This window comes from Urocitellus parryii, chromosome 16, assembly GCF_045843805.1.
Source record: "Urocitellus parryii isolate mUroPar1 chromosome 16, mUroPar1.hap1, whole genome shotgun sequence".
In the NCBI taxonomy this organism is placed as follows: Eukaryota; Metazoa; Chordata; class Mammalia; order Rodentia; family Sciuridae; genus Urocitellus; species Urocitellus parryii.
This window is the reverse complement of record NC_135546.1, coordinates 3,020,344-3,039,218: the sequence shown is the minus strand read 5'-3', so window position 1 is coordinate 3,039,218 and position 18,875 is coordinate 3,020,344. Positions and strand designations below refer to the sequence as shown.

Here is an 18,875-nt window from a genome sequence, read left to right as displayed (position 1 = left end):
TCACGGGCGGGTCGCTGGTACCACAGGTGGGGATGGTTTCAGGCGTCTGCCCTTCCCAGAGAAGGCTTTGGGCAGTGGTTTGGTGGCATCATCCCACGGGGATGGAAGAGGCGTGGACTGGCCTACCTTTGGCAGGAGATCCTGGGGCCAGTGGTCTCCTGCTTCCAGCACAGACCGTCCTTCTGCAGGTGTCTCTGTCCTGAGCGCCTGGTGACGGCTGTTTGCATATTGTGGTTGTCCTAAAATAGGACGGACAGCAATTTATTGTCATGCACTGGGGAGCCGGCCCTCAAACAATTTATGCTTCTTTGAAAAAGTGTCAAACTGTATCAATTCTAGATTATTTAGGAAACACACAATTTGGTTGCTTCGTTGAATCAAAATATAACTAGATTGCCCTAGCACAGAGAAAATATTGAAACCATGTGTAGCTGTATTCTTGTTTCTGATGTTATGAGCATGGCATAAATTTACCTGAGGGTAGCGGATGGCGCTACGAAGCTAAATTCACCTCTAACGTGTTCGATTTTTCTTTTTTAGCCTGGTGTCAGAATTGAGGACAGCAACATTCATTTACTTCGTTCCATAGTTCCATTTTTTTTATTTACTCATTCTTTCTTATTTTTTTTAAATTTGTTCTTTTCAGATGTGCATGATGGGAGAGTGTATTTGGACATAATTCTATGTGCATGGAGTATAGCTTAGGATCCTGTTCTTGTGGTGGTGCCTGATGAGGAGTTTCACTGGTTGTGTATTCATACATGAACATAGGAAAGTTCCTTCCAATTCATTCCACTGTCTTTCCTATTCTCTCCCCCTCATCCTTCTCTTCATTCTCCTTTGTCTAATCCAATGAATTTCTAATCATCCCCTCCTTTATTGTGTGTTAGCATCTCCATATCAGAGAGCACATTTGGCCTTTGGATTTTGGGGATTGGCTTATTTTACTTAGCATGATAGTCTCCAGTTCCATCCATTGACTGGCAAATGCCATCATTTCATTCTTCTTTATGGCTAAGTAATTTTCCATTGTGTAGAGGTACCACATTTCCTTTATCCATTCATCTGTTGAAGGGCACCTAGGCTGGTTCTAGAGCTTAGCTCTTGAGAATTGAGCTGCTGTAAACATTGATGTGGCTGTGTCCCTGTAGAATGCTGCTTTTAAGTCCTTTGAGTATAGACCGAGGAGTGGGATAGCTGGGTCAAATGGTGGTTCCATTCCCATGTTTTCTGAGGAATGTCCACACTGTAGGCATTGGGCTCCCCGGGAGTGAGGCAGCCAGTTTCCCCGGGGCCACAGCCTCCTTCAGTGTCCACTTGTGATACTGCTGGGCTCTCCCTTGCTTTCCTCTTACCCAATACTAGCTTTTGGTTCTTCAATTCTTAGATATAGAACCCTTTGAAAATGGTGGTGGCCAATGTAGTAGGTGGTTTCATTGTTCTTTCTTGTGGTAAACCTGGCCTCCAGTGGAAAATGGGAGAACCCATTTCAGATTGTGGTTGCCCCAAATTAATCTTTTGGTTTGGAGTTTGTATCTTCCCTCTGGATTTTTGGTACTTGACAGCAGTATTTGGATCTGGGTGGGGGGTTGTGTGGTAAAACACTGTGGTTTGAATGATCACTAATTTCTTTCTCTTTTACGTGTTTTGACTGGAAGTGGAGGTCTAACTGTATTCTCTCTTGAAAAGAATAATAGAGCCAGGTATGGTGACGCACACCTGTAATCCCAGTGACATGGGAGGCTGAGGCAGGAGGATTGTAAGTGTGAGGCCAGCCTGAGCAACCTAGTGAGAAACTGTCTGAAGATTAAAAAAATAAAAGGCTCCAGTGTTGCTCATTGGTTGGTTAAGCATCACTGGGTTCAGTACCCAGTGTCCCCCCACCAAGAAAAGAGAATAACAGAAGAAAAACTCGCATGGATTTAGTTCATTCTAGAAAGGAGAGGGAGGCAAATGGTGGTTTTCTGCCATTGCCACTCGATTCCAGCTCTTGAAAATGAGCAGTGCATTGACATTAGAGAGCCTTGCAGGGAAATTCCAGAGAATTGCTCCAAAGCCCTCCTTTGGTTGGGTTCTGTTTTCTGGTGCAGGAGAATATGCAAATAGTCTCTCTGTGGCCGCTCAGTCATACCCGTCAAGATCTGCTAGGGACCCATGCATCACGGCCAGCTTGTGCCAGCTCCAGGGCCGCCCCGCTTTTGCTAATGGAGACAGAGTTTGTCATTAGAGACACCGAGTGTGCGTCCGCCCACGCGCCTCTCGTGTCTGCGGTCATAGAAATCCCTGTGGCGGTAGGTGCCGTTCGTGGAAGTGCGCGCGCGCACCCTGCAAGCACACGGAATATGAATGTAGAATTGGCAAGAGAGACGTGAGCCGAATTTGGCCTGTAGAAATTAACACTGGCAACTTCGTGAGTAAAAATTACATGAAAAGCACTCATGAGGGAAGGAAGGAGGGGGAAAAATCTAGGATAACAGCGCAACAGACCACATTTCCTATCCACAGTCTGTCTTCCCGGGGGTGTTTGTCTAAACAGCATTGCCAGCTTCTCTAAACAGTGCTGCTGGTGTCCTCGATCTGTAATGGGGAGGGATCGGCTCTGCAGACCAAATGCTCACTGGGTTGAGAGTTCCTTTATTTGGCCAAATTAAACCCAACAGTCTCAGCTCTGTCCAAACTCGTCCAGGGCCAGCGAGGAAGCCTGTCTTCATTTTTCTCTGCAGAGAAAAAATGAAATGATGAATTAACTGTTTCCCCTCCCTTTGATAAAAAGAAATTTAGCTCTCCCGCCACCAAAAAAAAAAAAAAAAAAAAAAAACCACTTTTTTTTTGGTCTCCTCAAATCTGGAAACATAATAGTTGGAAATTGTCTCAGATGTTGGGGGAAAAATATCACAGGAGGCTCCATGTGGCTTTCAGTGAGATCAGCAGTGCTCTTAAAGTCTCTTGTAGATGATCCCTGGTTTCCCTCTTCTGTCCCCAGCATCTGCTCAAGACGAGCGTCCAGAAGCACAGCGCCCGTCTTTGGGACAACTTGGAATGGCCCGTGGTCTGGGTTTTGGTGCCAGGTCTTACACATCTTAGCCCACAAGCTCAAATACAGAGATAATTGGGAGTCTAAAAATCAGTAAGGATGGAATCTGGCCAATGGGAAACAGATGCTGGAATAAACCATCTGTAAATTCCATGGTGGGTGAGGTTGGGGCACAGGATGTTGATTTGCATCCCCTGGACCCTGCTGAGCTGTGCCCCCAGGACACTGAGGACACTGGGAGCCTGTGTCCCTCAGCTCTGCAGCCCCCATCCCCCGCCCCACCTGTTGTCCGAGGTTTGTTTGCTCCCCCATGATGCCCGTCTTGGGAGGAGGACCTTCTTTAGTTTGCTGTAACAGGAAGCCGGTGAATTAGGCTGGACTTCCTTTTTCCTCATGGACTCCCTGGCCCCTCTCCAGACTGCCCTGCATTCGGCAGCCTGAGTGATCTTTCCAAAATGCAAATGTGATCATGGTCACCCACCTGGGGTTAGGGTTAGGGTTAGGGTTAGGGTTAGGGTTAGAGTGTCAGTCTGAGGTCCCTTCACTAACCTCGTCCCAAACTTGTGATAAAGACAGGATTCTGTACCAGACTCTGCATAAGCCTTCTGGGTATGGGTTCTGCTTTCTGTCCTGTGCTGTATGTACCCTTCCTTTTCTCTGCCACAGTCACTGCTCTGTTTCTGGTGTCTCAGGGCCTTTGTATATGCTGTTTTTTCTGCCAGAACAGTGTCCCCCTCTCCTAAGCAGGGCGTCATCTCCTTCCTTCAACTCTTACCACCCGCCCAGCATCCCTCTGTGTTTCCTTCATTCCATGTAGCTTGCTTTGGGTGTGTTTGCTGTTATATAGTTTGTTTCTTTGTTTCTATTTTGATGAATCTGTCTTCTCACCAGCTCTAGAAAGGCAACACTGTAACTTTTGGTCTACTTTTAGGTGCCATTTTCCAAGCACAATGCTGGGCGGAAAGTATTTGGAAAATATTTCTTCCCCGGGTAGCAATCGTATTCCTGTGGCGGCTGCCGGGAGAGGTGGAGAGCGTCACCTCTGTTCTTAGAGCCCCTCACCATCCTGTTTTATAGCTAAGCCAAGTGGTTGACTTAGAGTCAAGGCGTCACTCTCTAAGTAGTCTGTGATTCATTTTCTTCATCTTACAGCACTGCTCGTCTTTCTGGGGTGCGATTCTGTGTTTTGCGGTGCTAAGGGCAGACTGCGGGCATGACAGGTTTATAGCCAAAGATCCAAACATTTGATACTAAAACTTTCCCTGGAAGAAACACAACAAACGACAAACCCTCTACCTCCTGAGTCATGTTTGGAGCATCCCAGACTTCCGAACAGCACCCCTGTTTTTCTGGCTCTGTGTGCTTGGTGATCTGGGGCCATCTGTGTCCCTGTGACCCTCAAAAGCTCCTTGCATCTCAGTCTCACCTTTTTGCAAAATGGAGAGTGAGATTTCATGATATCAGAGTTGCCTTCTGGCTCTGACATCCAGGGGTTTATTTACATAAATATTGGCACTCACATCAAAGGCCTGAGTTCAAAAACATGTTGTTGTATCCACATCTTATAAAGCCTATGTGGTCTTGTCGATGCTTGCAACATTTTTTTTTTTGTTATCAACGGAAGTGAAATTTATGAGCATATGATATAAATTGTACAATTATGGTTGGGTTGAAAGATATTAGCCAAGATAGATATTATTCTGTTTTGTTTTTATTTTCTAATTCACTCTCTCTCTCTCTCTCTTCCCTGCTTCTCTCCCTCCGTCCTCTCTAGGGATTGAACCCAGGAGCACTTAACTACTGAGTCACATCCCCAACCCATTTTATTTTTTATTTTGAGCCAGGGTCTCTTTAAGTTGCTTAGGGCCTTGTAAGTTGCTGAGGCTGCCCTTGAACTTGTGATCCTCCTGCCTCAGCCTCCAGAGCCACTGGGATTACAGGTGTGTACCACTGCGCCCAGTTCTGTTTTGAAATCTATCCCTCATTTTCCAGGATTCTTTCCTGGGATTTGAAGGAGATGGTCCAGGTGGAGATCAGAGATCCTATGGATAAACCCATTCAGGATGTGCTGAGACTGTCCGGGAGCCTGTGGTGTAGACGAGGCGCTATGAATTGCGAGGGTGGGTATGTGAGGTCCCTTCCGTGGAACACACCTACAACATGCAGGGTGGTTCTGACTCAGATGCCTCTTGAGACACTGAGAACTTCAGGCCGTGTTTTCAGGAACCCTCCTCTCTCACGGGCAGTGTCTGCCGTGGACACTGGGCGCGCCCTTGTGTCATTATTTTAAAATGAACAACAATAACAAACAGAAAGGTCAAGTTTCTTTCTGTTTCTTTCTGCTTCAATCTAGTATTCTGAAGGAGAACAAGGCAGTTTCCCATCCACACAGGCCAATGTGGGACCAGAGACCTTCCTCCCATTTTAAATCATTGAAAGTGATACCTGAGTCTCTCCCAGCGAGTCCTCAGGTTGGCACTGCAGTCTGTTGGTGGGCAAGGCCACCTTGGCTGCCGGGTGGGGGGTTGGTACCGCTGACCTGGGCAGCCCCACTTGCCTGTGGTTTGCTGACTCCTGAGCTCGGGGCTCAGAGCAGGGTCCTGAGCTGGGTGTGGACGCAGAGGACAGTGGACTGTCCTGGCTGTGCGTTGGAAACCTGATGTGCTGGGTTTTGTGTGACAGGGGCCAAACAGCCTGCAGACAGAAAATCCCCTGTGCGTTCCTCGGACAGCCCCAGGGAGGCCCCTGGAAATTGAGAAGGCCCTTGACCTGGTATTCAGTGCTCTGGGCCCAGCTGGACTGAGGACTGGGCTGCTTCTCTGTTGCTTCTGTGCCCTTGGGGACCATGGCTCCCAGGAGTGGGTGTAACCTGCAGCTCTGCACAGAGCCACCAGCTGGAGGGAGGTGCAGATGGCTCCCAGCATTTTCTTCTGTCCCACACCCTGCTACCTGCCGCGGATTCTTCTACTGGTTTCTTGGTTTCCTTCCCTATTGCTCCAAAAAATGAAAAGCCAAAAAAAAAAAAAAAGGTCTATAGGTAACGAGGGGGGAAGATATAAAAGTAGTTTCTAGCAATGTTTTGTGGTATTTCCGCCTATTGTGTTCTGCTAGGCATTGAGCACACACACCCATGTGCATTTTTGTCAGTGAGGTCACGCTGCTCTTGCTGTCGGGCAGAGTGCTTTTTCCCTTTAAAAATATGTCGTGGAACTTACTCCGCTGTGCACCAAAACCCAGAGTAGATGCATCGCGATACGGTAGGACTGGAGCCTAGTGTCCACAGGTGGCAGGCCAGGTGGGCAGTGGGTGGGCCATTGATGGTCCTCTCAGCCGGGCTGGGTCCTGGGACACTTTGGTCCTAAAGCATTAGCAGGGAGATCCAGGGAGGGAGGGAAGACGGAGACCAAACGACCCTGGAGGGACAGTGCAGGTGTGTGGGGCTCACCCTCCATCGGTAAGGGTGCATGCCACACCTCTGAGGTCCACGGGCGAGTGCCGTGGAGGAGGCCTGGTTAAGTTAACCAGCTCCTTCCTGCTGTGGGTCTCTGTGTGCTCTTTCTGAGCTGAATCGCCCGTGAGCCAGTCCTGGGTTCTGCCTGTTCAGTTGTTTGCTTCTTCTCTCTCTTCTTTCCATAGTTTCAAAAGAACAGAGCCCTGTGAACTGGGCCCTCATTCCTGAATCCCAGGAGACAAAGCACCTATTGCAATTCCTACTTTAGTTTTTTATTATTGCTAAGTATCTGCACAGGTGGCAAATTGATTCTGCAGCCGGTTAGCCTAAATTAAGCAGGACAATAAATATTTTTAATTAGACAAACACATTCAACCTCAAGTGTGCTTATTCCCCCCATCTATTTTTGTTGTTGTTGTTTTAAATGATGGACATTGTGAGTTATGGTGGTGCCTGGTGAAATGGTAAAGCGTGGAGGTTCACAAGATGGCGGGATGAGCCTGTGTTGGGGTCGCAACCTCTGTGCGAAGGTCAGGTTTCTTTCTGCTTCTCCTGGGTCCGCTTACACAAATAGGGGATTTGGTTGCATCATTTTAAAATACTGAGAACAGCTCGTCCCTCTTGGTTAACCTTCACTTCGAAGGGTGTCCTGAATGTCCAAGACCCCATTTGTGGTGGCCTCTGGCTTCACGTCCAGTCCCAGGTCCCTCCCGTGTTGGTCAGATTGCTGTGCTGTTCATACCATGCAGAGTCAGCCTCGAGTGGGCACACAGCAGAGGCAGCACGGGGCCCCTGTGAACAGCACATGTCCCTGAATACCACAGGAGTCTGAGCCCTATAAGTTTGTCCCCCGGCTCACCGTGTGAGCTCTCGCTATGATTGCTAAGGTGGTTTGGTTCAGAGTGACCTGGAGCCCTCGTGGAATTGTAGTTCAGGCTGAGAGATGTCGAGTAACTTGCCCAGTGGCTCCCAGGTTGGTGCCCAGGCGCAAGGACCACATTCCAGGAGTCTCTGATCCTCTGAGCCATGAAACTCGCCCCTCTTGGGGAAGGTCCCAAGGACTTTGAGCACATTAACCATGAAGAGAAAGAACTATTTGTCTAGGAAACAGAGGTCATTTTAAAGATTGGAGTGGGAAGTGGGGAAGAGGGGGTCCCCCTTTGTCCTGATGGGGGTAGATATTGGGGTTCCCGCTCAGCACCCAGCAGTGCTCGTTGGAGCAGAGATGCTGGCTGGTGGAGACCAGGTGACCTGCCCAGGACCAGAGCTCCGAGCAGCAGAGGTGGTGCTGCAGCCAAGCTGCCCCTCATGCTAATGGAAGGTGGTGGTGCCCGCTTGCCCTGCCACCCTGAGGGAAGGCTTCGTTGATGCCCATTTTTATACATTGTTCTCTGTAGGGGACCGTCCCTGCCACCTGCCAGTATCAAGGAGTCAGGAAGAGTGGCAAAAAGCATTCAGCCTCCTGTGAGTGACTCCTGCAGAGGATAGGTGAATGTCCATTCTGAAGATGTCCTTTATGTTGGGTCATCTTGACGTATAACCACAGATACTGAATATATAGGGATTAAGAAAAAAAAAGTCATGTTGGATCCCTCTGAGAAGAGATGTTTTGTTGTATGTTTTTGGTACCGGGAACCAAATGACATTTAAAGTGTAAAGCACCTGGGTTGTGTTCAACTGCTACACCATTTTCTATAAAGGACTGGGGCACTGACAGAGGTTGGTCTCTGGGTGGAGGGTCCTGGAACCTGCCATGGGGGTCCTTACGCACTGAGCTACACCCGCAGCCCTTTGTATTATTTTCTTTGAGAGTGCATTTGTTGTGTTCCGTCTTTCACCTGCACCTCTTGGAGTGGAGGGCTCCTCGGTTGCCTCGGCAGCTCCTCATGCAGCAGCTTGCTAGGGAAGGTGTATCTGCTGTGGGTTTTCCACGTGAGAAGAATGGGCAGGTGTCAGCACTTCTGAAGAAAAGTTGAGCAATAAATGTTTGTCCTGGGAAAAGACATTTGTTGCTTTTTTTCTCTGTGAAGGACAAAACCATGATGCACCTTTCAGCTTTGGGCAGGTGAGCATCACGGAACAGCCTTGTTCTCATTTGTGCCCAGATTCTTCATGATGTGTGTCTCAGGGACATCAGAAGCACAACATCTGGGAGGGCACCGGAGGCATGGACTCAGGCGCATGGGGAGATTCCAAACCTGTCCGGTGCCCGTCTCGCTGCTCAAGTAGAGGCGCCTCCTTGGGTGGATGGAAAGAACAGAGTCTTGTGAGGGAGGTCAGCTGTGGCATGACACACACCACCTTTTGTTGAGATTGCAGACATTTTAAAAGAAAAATAGTACACCACCTGAAATGTGTAATCACTGTAAAAAGCTTAGATTTGAAACAACTTTTTGCAGCCTGTCACTCGTAAGCATGGGCTCCATAGCCAGCATCCAGTGACCATGGATTGGAAAAGCGTGTACCGACCACATACGAGCTTTCTCCTGGCCTCTATTCCCTGAATACTGCAGGAGAACACGATTTGCTTTGTCCTGGGAAGCCTAAGTCTTCTCAAAGTGACTTAGAGTGTAAAGTCCCTGGGTGGTGGGCAATGCCACGCCTTTTTATCTAAGCCACTTGAGCACTTGCAGGTGTTGGTACCTATGGGGTGTTCTGGGACCAGCCCCCATAGGTACTGAGGGAGACCTGTACCTTTTTGTTTTATTCTTTTACTTTTAGAAAATTGTGGGCGATTAATTCAGTAACACGTTTAAGATCAACAGCATCTCAGAGTCCTCTTTCTGTCCTTGTCATTATTTGCTTTTTTGAAACAGAAAATAACTGTCATGTGGGCTCCAAGGAGCCTCAGTGCGTGTCCAAGTGCCTTGTTGTGGGTCCCCTGACTCTGGGGGGGCCAGTGTTTCACAGGTCAAGGACCTGAGGTCTCTGGAGGTGCAGTATCTCACAGGCCACCTGTTTTCAGGGACAGGCCCTGCGTCGTGGCCCTTGGGCTGGGCAGCTGTTCCCGTTTTGTTGACAAGTTTCTTGCTGCCCACCTCAGAACAGCCCACGCTGTCTTTCTGTCGAGGTGAGCCTGAGAGCAGGCCTGTCTTCATGGCGACACTGGGTGGCTTCTCCGTAACTGTTGCCGTGGACCGGACAGCTTGCCTGCCGCCTGCCATCCTCTGTGGAGTTCCCGGGCTTCTGGATGAGCAAGCTCACTGTCCCTTGCTCTTTACTTGTTCGTGTGTTTGTCCAGTCCCTCCTGACTGCTGCCCACCCTCCGGGTTCTGCTTCACATGCCCGGAAAACTGCAGTGGACCAAGCCCATCCCAGAGCTTGCAGAGCTGTGTGGGAGACAGGAGGCGGACACAGGGTGTGATGTGCATCGGAGACAGGAGGCCAGCATGGGGTGTGATGGTTATCTGAGACAGGAGGCCGACACAGGAGGCGGACCAGGGTGTGACGTGTCCCCTGGGTAAGTGGTGCCCAGGAAACACAGAAGGTAGAGTACAGGGCAAAGGCCAGCCAGAGCGATGGCTGCTTTCACCAGGAACATGAAAGAAGATCGGACAGCGGGCCTTGGGGATACCCAAGGAGGAGAGTTCTGAAAGAGAACGGGAAGCACAAGGTCCCCAGGGAGAGCCTGCTGTGAAGAAGAAGGGCCTGTGGTTCCTGAGAAGGTGAGGTTCCGTCCTCCTTCCTGGTTGCATGGCCCTGGACATCTCTGGGGAACACAAGTCCGAGGTGCAGGCTCCCTGGGCGTGGACCTTCTGGATGCCGAGATTCAGTAACAGAGAACACAGCCCAAAGGATTGGCCTCGAGGTGGCCTCTATGCTACGTCTTTTCCCAGCTGATCTAGTGTGTTATTTCTGCTGAGCTGTGCTCTCGCCCTAACAACTAGACCCTAGACTGCACCTGTGCTAGTGTGGAACAATCAGGAGCCACTGAGAACCTGGCCCCTGCCCCTGCCTATCCCTGTGGCGCAAATAGGGAGGATGACCATCATGATCCCCAGGTGTCCACCTTGGATGTCAACAGCCTCATCTGAGAGGTTCCACTCTGATCAGGAAAACGTTATCAGATGTATGGCTCTGTCTTCGTTTCTTGTTCTGATATTGAGAATGGAACCTTGGGGCACTCTCCCATTGAGCCTCATCTCCAACCTTTTTTTTTTCTTTTGGAGATAAGGTCTTGGCTAAGTTTCTGAGACTGGTCTCCAACTTGCCATCCTCCTGCCCTAGCCTCCAGAGTGGCTGGGATCATAGCTGGGTGCCACCACACTCGTTAGACACTTGGTTCTTGCGTTTTGCTTTGTAGCTGTATTGCTTTGTAGCTGACCCATTGAGAATTACATTTGCCTGAGGAAGAGTCTTCTGGAATCCACGATTTCCTGCCAGACACTCAGAGCACAGCGCGTTTTAAGATCCTGTGCATGGTGACGGGTGCGTGGTAAGGGATCTGGGCCAGCCCCATCAGCCGGTTTTCAAGTCCCTTTCCTTAAAAAGTTATTATTATTATTTTTAACCATCCTCGCCAGTTGGTTAAGGGAAGCAGAAGGGCAGCAGAGGCCCAGGTACCGTATTTCATTTCTGAACCATCCAATGGACTTGAGCCTCCTGAAACGTTTCCTTGATGCTGGGCAGCCCTGTGCCAAGATTTCTACCTGTGGCAAATGGAAAGTCTTCAGAGTCCAATCCCCCTGAAGAAGACGGTGCTTCAGATTCTGCCCACACCACCCTCTGCAGAAACCCCCAGGATCGTGTTCCAGGTAGCTGCAGGAAGGGAGTCTTTGGAGGCCACGCACTGCTCCTGCTCCATGGAGCTCCCCCTGACGAGGAAGAAAGGACAGTGATCAAGTGCAGGACCTCAAAGGAGGGCGTAAGTCCCCAGGGAGACGGAGCGTGGTGTGTGCACAGCCTGCTGGAGGAGTAGCAGCAGGCCTCGTGAATCGCCGGGACAGATCACTCTTTTATGAACACCCAGATGCCTGGGAACCTTTTCCTCATGAATTAAACCAGACCCAAGTGCAGTAGCCTAATAGGAAATGCTGAAATGGAGAATTTCTTGGTCCTTACTTTTGAGCTGTTAATGATCTACCAGCAGGGATGTTTCACGGCGTCAAAGACATGGCCGGAAAGCAAGAAGATGTACGCACGCACATGCACACTCTGGAAGTTCTCTCTCTCACAATCCTCATCCCACATCGAGCTGTTCCAAAAGCAGTATTGTGTGTTGTGTAGTCTTGGAACTTCTTTTAAAGATAGGATGTCATTTACAATCCTCGGGCCATATGTTTACTCAGACTTAAGAAACATGGGCTAATCTTTTTCTATTTTGAGGAGTAATAAATTGAAAAGATAATTACATAATATGGTGCATAATGTAACTCTGGCTTGAGCCATATGTGTTTAATTTTAGAAAAACATGCGTGATGACAGGTTATGAAAGGAGGAAACTATTTTAGTCTTTTTAAGGATTAGAAGCATGATTTTTTAAAAATAAGTGTCCCCTCCTCCCCCACTCCCCCAAACTCAGAAAAACATCCCCACGTACAAACGCAGTGAAACACACCCCACCGAAAGTAATTTGTTTTTGTGGTGGCCACTGGCAAAGACGATTCAAGTTATAGGACATATTACTTCCAAACTCTTGCAAAATTAGATGCAGGCGTGTGTGTGACTGAGAGAATGGGTGGCATGTTATTCCTAATGCCAGAGCAGAGCAGAGCTGCTGCATTTAGAAGCAAGCAGAGCTCTCTCCTGTGACTGTCCAATGAGAAGCAGTGCTGGTTCTCTGTCCTTATGGAGCACCAGGGTGCAGCAGACGGAAATGTCCAGGTGGGCGGGATGGGCAGGGTCCTTCCTCCTGCAGATGCCTCTGGGCCCTGCCTGTGCTCCACACATTGCTGTAGGTACCTGAGCTATGGCATCTGATAGAATGCACACCCCAGGAGATGGCGGAGCAAGCTGGAGGCCTGTCTACCAAGACCCACTTCACAGTCACCTTCAGGATGCGTCCCCTTGCCCATGATTCTGACCTGGAGGCAGAATTATCAGGTGTGGCAGAATGGCACCCCCAAAGAAGTCTGCACGTCACCCCTAGAATCTGGGACTGTGCCATGCTGGGTGGCAAGGGACAATTGAGGTTGCTTGTCACCTGGCTTTGAGAAGGGGACTGTCCAGGGTGAACTGAGTGGCCCCAGTGGAATCACAAGGGTCCTTAGCAGAAGACAGAGGCTCAAGAGAGAGCCGAGTGGCTGGCTGCATGAAGAGGACCAGGGCTTTGAAAAAGGAGAAATGGAGGAATGGAACCGTGAGCTCAGGAACTGAGGCACCCTCCAGAAGCTGGGAAAAGGCAGGAAACCAGTTCTTTCCCTGGATGCAGTACCAAGCCTCCAAATTAGCCCACAGAGACCCACTGCAGACTTGATACCCCCAGAACTCCAAGATAGGATGTGTGTGGTTTTAACCCATAAAGTTGATGGTAATTTGTTACAGCAGCAAGGGGAAGCTGATACACTGGGGAGGGCCCCTGTGCCTGGTCTGTGTGGAGATGGAGACAGCTGTTCTGACACGGATGCAGGTTGAAATGGCTCAGAAAGCTTTCAGAGGACGCAGATGCCCAGCCAAGGTGTGCCAATTCAATGGGCCTGGAGGGTGACCTGGACAATAGAAATGTCTGAGCTTCCCAGATGGTTCCACAGGACAGCTGGGATGAAGAGTGCTTGTTCCGGGCCTCAGCTTTGGCCTCCTGTAAGACTGGCTCCCTCGCCCCTGTTGGCCCCCAGCATGTGCCTTTCCACCGGCAGGCTGGGCAGGTCCTTCTCCTACCCAGAGGTCCCGTCTGCAACAGGCAGAGGTGTGAGCTCCTGACAGGTGTGTGTTCCAGGTAGGTGAACGGGAATGCGTGTCTCGTGTGGCAGCTGCACGACCCACGGTGCTCCTGGTTTTGCTCTTCTCGTGGTGCTGCACGGTAGAGCGTTCTAGACTCCTGCAGAGGCCGTAGGCACACCGCCTGGCTGCTTGACCTACCGAGAATTCACAACCGTTCCTGTTGCTCAACCTGCCTTGTGTGGAGGAGGCCATCTGGGAGAGTCCAGCGGCTGGTCCAGTTTCACACGAAAAGCAAGGCAGCCCAGACGTGCCCACTGGGTCTTGCTCTGGGTCAGGGCCGAGCCTGCTTTGCCGGGTCCTGGGGATATCTCCACGCAGGGGTCTCCAGGAAGACGTATGTGGACGTGGAAACCGGCACTGCTTGCGGGATTGGTGTCTTTGGAGGTTGCAGAAACCATTACCAGCGTCAGCCCTGGGGTGGGGGTGGCATTTCCCACCGGATTCCATCTCTGCAGGACAGACCATATTGCCCCGTTGCCTGCCGTCAGGAAAGAGGAGGTTGAAAGCCCTGGGAATGACGGCTCTTAGCAGTCATAGGCTGTTCGCCTCTGTCTGCCATTTAATCTAATCTCAGGTTCAGTTGATACTATTGATTAGTTTCTTTTCAGAGCCCTATGCAGCCTGTGGGGCTTCCCTGCATGGGGTAAAATGTTATTCTTCTCATATGTGAGTTGAGAAGAAAAGGTGAAAGTATACAATTAATTTGCCTGCACTTTCTCGCAAATTGTATGCTGGATTTCTGTGAAATGCTGTATGGAACAATATTCCAGGCAAATTATTGTTATTTACTGTGACTTTTGCCTGCGTATTTAAAGTCAACAATTATGTTTCTTTTTTTCTATTTAATGGCCTTTGTACAACATTTTCAGAAACCTGGTCAAGTGTCACTAAGAAAATCTGCGCTTTGGCCCTGTAATTCTTGGGAAACAAGTTAATATCCGATCTAACACCAAGTCCTGCTTCTGAGAGAAGTAACCTGGTGCCCCCTGGGGTCCCGACGCCCGGGCCCTCCTAGAAGGTAGCTGTCCATAGGGCATTGCCAGAATGTCATTTGTTTTTAGCAATAGCCTGGAGGTCAGTGTCACTGAGAGCAGATGCTAAGATTGGATTGGATCGTCTTAGCAGGACTCTCCTCCTCACAGAGCATCTTTCCGATGGGCATTTTTTATCGCACTTGGAGTTCTGCCATTCTTTTTGTCCTTTCCCTTTATTGGAGTGACATGGACTCTTCCAGAAGTGGGGCCTGTCTCTATCATGCCGATATTCCTTCTCTAATCCCATTCTCTAATCCAATTCAAATCTTGGAACTGTCCTCCTGTGTTTGGCCTTTGGTCTCTTAGCCATGAAGCTTAGTGGCCATGAAGCTGGAGGCTGGCAGGGGTGAGCCCTGTGTTTTATTTTTTAAGACACTGGAGTTGGGCTTTTCATCTTTTGGTGTCTCATTCTCCTCGCTGGAATCACAGACACTCTGTGGTCCCTTCTTTTGAAAGGGTGACTTGGAGGCCACGTGTCCACAGGCGAGGGTTTTGTGACTTGGAGGAGGTCCAGCTTCTTTGTTCCTAGTTGTCCAACGGTGTGGGTTATTTCCCTCAAAACCAAGGCAAAACCACCCGACTTTCTCTTTTGAGAAGCTGATTTGGCTTTGCCTATAAAATCTCTAATCTAATGAGGAAAACCCAGGCCCCAGGCCGGGTCACAAGTCGGCCTCCTTGATTGATTTTCAAACCATCTGCAGAACCCAGTTGGCGGGATCTAGCGCGGGCAGAGAGCCCCAGACCTGTAAAAGGTAGAGTGCAAGGGAGGAGCCCGTGCGAACACTTGACCCTCGTCCTTCTAGATTCAAGGTCCCTTTTTCCTTTTTTCTTCACACTCCTCAGAATTAAATGCCATTGGGAGTTTGGGCACCTTGTCCCATCCAATTTCGCTCACTGACTTAGGTAACATCTTTTGAGAGTCTGGTTTACTAACAGGAGCAAACCCTCCTGGCTGCCTTCTGCTTCCTAATTAACCGTTCTGTAGGAGGAGGTGCAGGTCAGCGTTCTGGGTCGCGCTCACCCAGCCCGGAGTCTGTGCGGCATTGTGTCCTGGACAGTGAGGTGTACGTAGTCATCCCACTATGCGTGGACATTCATCGTTGTTGTTACTTACTGCAATAAACTTCCTGCATGGAAGTTCCTTTAGATTAAACGCCCAGAGCTAGACTTGCCAGGCTGGTTGGGTGCATTCAGTCAGCCTGTCACCCCACCAGGTAAGGACGGCCTGGACTCCTGAGTGACAGGAGGACAGGGCAGGACAGCAGCTGGGAGTCAAGCATAACCGTGTCCCAGCTCAACGTACTGGGCCCTGCAAAGGTGGCATCACCTGCCTGGGTGCCCTAGAGGAGCAGCGTCCCTCCATGGACACAGTGGACAGAGCCTTCTCTTGGCTGCACGTCCTGAGGAGACTTGGAGAAGGAGGGCATCAACCCAGAGCAGAGGGCTCCCAAGGTGGCCGGCGAAGGCCATCCTGTCTGCTCGAAGGCCTGAGAATGGCAGTTCCCAGTCTCAGCTCATTTTCAAAGACCTTTCTGACCCTTGGAGCTGTTAGGGTGCAGGGGGTTGATCAATGCAGACAAAGTGAGTGCACACAGGTTCTTTCACGTGTCGCTAGAGAAGTGTGTCTCAGATAAGCTTTTTTTTTTTTTTAATAAAGATCTAAATGCCAAAGTTTTTTGAGTAGGAAGACCCCCTCTTTGGACGTGAGGCACACCCATGACCACACAACCATACTGGTGGCCAAAGACCCTTCTGTGTCTACAAAATTCAGGCTTCTCTCCTTATATGTTCTCTGAATGCTGGTTTTTATTGTGATTTTATTTTTTGCTTTTGTCTATAAGAGCTACTTTCTAATTTCTACCCAAGTAGATTGGCTATACGTAAGACCTCTTCTTATTTTTCAATGTATGTTACTGATATGGGGACATTTGAATTTTTTCTTCCTTTTTTTTTTGGCACTGAGATTTGAATCCAAGGTGCTTTGCCTCTGAGGTACATTCCCATCCCTTTTCAAATTTGTTTTTATTTTCTGTTTTGAGACACAGTCTTATCAAGTTGGTTAGGACCTCACTAGGTTGCTCAGGCTGCTCTTGAACTTGCCACCCTCTTGCCTCTGCCTCCCAAGTTCCTGGCATTATAGGCATGCACCCCTGCACCTGGCTAGTTTGTTTTCTTTTTAAACAAACCTTTTGGGTAGAAAAAGGAAAAAAAAAAACAAACAAACATCTGTCTCTTACTTCCCAAGGACCTTCTGAAAATCTGAGGTTTTGTATCCAGATAAAGGTAAACATGAGGCAAAAATTATGAATTAGTTAGAAAATGTGCACCTGAGAAATACTTCAGTCAATCATCTGACTTTTAGATTGAGTTTATGAAGTTTTTGAAAATAGTTTAATTGATGTCCCTCCAACCTCTGGGACTGACATGGGTAAGATCTACCTCAGTAATGGTGGCAGGAACATAATCCATTTCATGTACTTGGCAAAAATATTTTAAGAATGAATTCAGCCCCCAAATCCTGCCAGTCGGGTGGACAGCGGAAGCCTATGTAGTTTTTAGTGAGTTCTTGCATCTTCTGACCATGGTGGGACGTGCTGACGTCACCCTTGTTGGCTTCAGCGTCTGCGATACCATGTCAACTTGTTGTCTGACTGCACTGTCATTATCTTCAGGTGAACAAACAATATCGTGGTAGTTATTTGCTGGGTTTTTATCCAACTAGCAAAGGGGAGAATTTTTTGGTGACTCGTGTCGTGTCCTCTCTGTAGGGTCTGCTGTAGGGAGTGCCCGGGACAGTTAAGGTGGGTGCAGAGGGGGCAAGTGACATTAGGAGTGAAAGCTCCACCCCCACCCCCTTAGGGTTTCGCCCCATGGCCTGGATCCCCTGGCTTCTCTGTCTCTGTGCATCTCCATGGTCGTGGTGTAGTGGGGGGGGCCTTGTCCTGCTACCTGGCAGAAACTTGTGGGTTGTCAAAGGATTGGTCCCCCTCCTTCTCCCTAGGCCATTAGTGATTCTGCCTGGGTGGAAGCCGGGCTGTGGTCTCCTGCACTGGGCAGAAGTTATGGAGTTTGGAGAAATGCACAGGGTGTTGGAGCTTTCAGAACACCCACATGGTTGCTTAGGTGGGCTCTGCCTGAATTCCTTATTTCTGGAGTGCATGGGGGAGGTGGTGGGATAGTAGGTAGGCACTTTTTCTTAAATCTGTTTTGTAGCCATTTATTTCTTCACCAGTTGGGATGGTGTTAGAGAAGGACCTATGGTACAGGAGTCTGATGCCTTGTGGAATACGTATGCTGTATTTGCACCCATGTGCACACACCTGTGCATAGCCCCACACATGCATACCCACATGTGTGTGCATGTATGTGCATACACACACATTCACATTTATGGTAGTTAAATTTTCCAAACCCCAATAATTCCAGTTTTTTTCCTACCACAAAAAAGTCATTTCTACCAAGTTGAAAAATAAATATTATAATCAGTGAGGCATCACAAATAACTTTTATGTCTAAATCAAGCTATTAAATGCTTTTTTATTTTTAAGTAGATAGGGGAATAAAATAGCGGTATAGTTCATAAAGTGGTATGCATTACTGCCTGCTGTGCCCGTGAATTATGCCAGCCTTTTACACTCATGAAGTAAAAGCGGATTAGAGCTGTGATCAATGTATTCTCCTATATTTCTTATCGTGCATTATATTTCCTTTCCGAGCACCTTTGTAGACTAAATGGCTACTAATGACATGATTACAATTGTTTGTCACCACCGTAATGCGTGATTTCCTATCTCATCATGAAGATGTAAGCTAGATAAAGGAGGAGTTTTGGCAGGAAGACAAAGTGCTGTGATTTATTAGAGGCCAGATGTGGTTGTTAAAAGCTTTTCCACAGAAGGCTCAATTGAGTGATGTGGAATGGGAGCACAGTGGCGCTGCTTACCCAGCCCCTGGCTCTTGGTGTGAGTGACACAGTTGCTCGGGGAAGCATGACAAATGAGACACATATTTTATTGTTGTGGACAAATTTTATGTTGGGATTTAAACAGGGTGAGCAGGGTTCCTATTAGCTTGTCCCAGCCAGAGAGGTGTTTGGAGGCCATGGGTGAGACCCAAGTGTGCCCGGGATGTTTTCAACATGCTCCCTGCTTCATAGCAAGAACCGGAATATCTCGTGTTTCTCTCAGGTTTCAAAGAGGGAAAATCCCAGCCATGCTTTAAAAAGAGAGAGAGGTTAGTATGAGAATTCAAAGAGATCAGCACCAGTGGAGACGAGCCGTCACTCAGGCGCTGCTGACGGGTACCACGCACATGGCTGGACACACATGCAGTCAGGCGAGGGAGAGGCTGCTCAGGCGAGAGGCATGGGTTCTGGTGTTAATAGTGTTTGCACACTCAAAGCTCTGCTGCGATAACGTGAAGACCCGGGAGTGATAGACACTCTGAATTGTTTGGAAAGTGTCTTTGAGCTTTTGGT

At 48.9% G+C, this 18,875-nt stretch overlaps 1 protein-coding gene across 5 annotated transcripts in view; it reads left to right on the top strand.

The window, feature by feature from the left end:
- The window catches only part of Foxp1 (forkhead box P1), a 518,767-nt gene that overhangs the window by 134,399 nt on the left and 365,493 nt on the right, over positions 1-18,875 (top strand). The window lies entirely within an intron of this gene.